The sequence below is a fragment of the Mastomys coucha genome, unplaced genomic scaffold (genome assembly GCF_008632895.1).
Source record: "Mastomys coucha isolate ucsf_1 unplaced genomic scaffold, UCSF_Mcou_1 pScaffold21, whole genome shotgun sequence".
NCBI classification, from domain to species: domain Eukaryota; kingdom Metazoa; phylum Chordata; class Mammalia; order Rodentia; family Muridae; genus Mastomys; species Mastomys coucha.
Genome location: NW_022196904.1, coordinates 137570432 through 137571903, shown reverse-complemented (window position 1 = coordinate 137571903; position 1472 = coordinate 137570432).

Here is a 1472-nt window from a genome sequence, read left to right as displayed (position 1 = left end):
AAAAAAAAAAAAAAAAAAACCTTTCTAATCAGGTTCACTTCCCCAGTACCTTTCTTTTCTACGACCTCTGGTGGGTAGTGGGCTAAAAAGGAGGTTAAAGCATTTAAGAACCATTATTAAAAATGGGCATTGAAAAAAATTAAAGTTACAGCCAGGTCTGAGGGCTGCATGTGTATGACCTTGGCTAGGGTGTGGTTTCTTTGTCCAGATCTGATCTGGGAATCCCAAGGAAGACTATAAACTTGGCTTACAGTAATGATAATCTCATTTTAGCCCCTTAAAGTTATTTTTATGGATAGGTATAGTGGTGCACGCCTTTAATCCCAGCACTCAGAAGGAAGGCAGAGGCAGGCAGATCTCTGAGTTAAAGGCCAGCCTGGAAGGCCAGCCTGGTCTACAGAGTGTGTTCTAGGACAGCCAGGGCTACACAGAGAAACTCTATCTCAAAAATCAAACAAACAAACAAAAAATTGTTTTATTTGTGTAGGTGTTTGCCTGAATGTCTGTTTGTGCATGCCCCAGAGGTCAGAAGAAGGTGTCAGATCTGGAACTGACGTGACAGATGGTTGTGAACTACCATGCTGGGAATCGAACCTGGGTCCTCTGGAACTCTCTCTCCCTTTTGTTGCATTTGTAAACTATCAATTTTAATCTTGTCAGAAACCCTGGGAACCACTCTGTGATCTCATTCAGGTTCCATAACAGCTCTTTGAAGCTAATAGCTTCAAACACAACCAAAATAGTGTGACTGGTTATTATGAAGACAATAAAATGAGACATGTCTTTGAGGAGGCTGTATCCATACTCTGGGGTGTGTCCTTCCTGCGTGCCTCTCTTCCTCTCAACCCTCACCTTTAAAGTCTATATTAAAAGATCTTTAAATAAACCTCAGCTGTGCCTCATACTGGCTAGTCCTGAAGCTCCTTTTGTGCAGAGGAGCCAAAGGATCCAGTTTGACCTGTGTTGGGGTCTCCAGAAGATAAGGGGGCTCCTTGGGCTATTAGGTGAAACCTGGAGTGGTATCACTGCCACGGTTCATGATGACATTTGTGACTTTTTACCCATATCTTCCCAGACAGCTGTATGCCTTATTCGTTCTCGTTGCTGTGTAGCATTGCCCAGGTAAAATATTCCAGTCTACCTATTTTTTAGTTGACAGGTATTTGGGTTGTTTCCAGTTTTCTCTCATTAGGAATACTGCTGACATAAGCACTTTGGGTATTTTTTGTTATTGTTATTTTCTTTTAGAAACTGTGTCTCACGTATCCCAAGCTGAGCTCAAACTCCCCGTACTTTCTTTACTAATCTTTTTTTTTTTATTTTTTTAAGATTTATTTATTCTATCTATGTATGTGAGTACATTGTGGTTCTCCTCAGACATGCCAGAGGAAGGCATCGAATCTCATTACAGATGTTTGTGAGCCACCATGTGGTTGCTGGGAATTGAACTCAGGACCTCTGGAAGAAGAGCC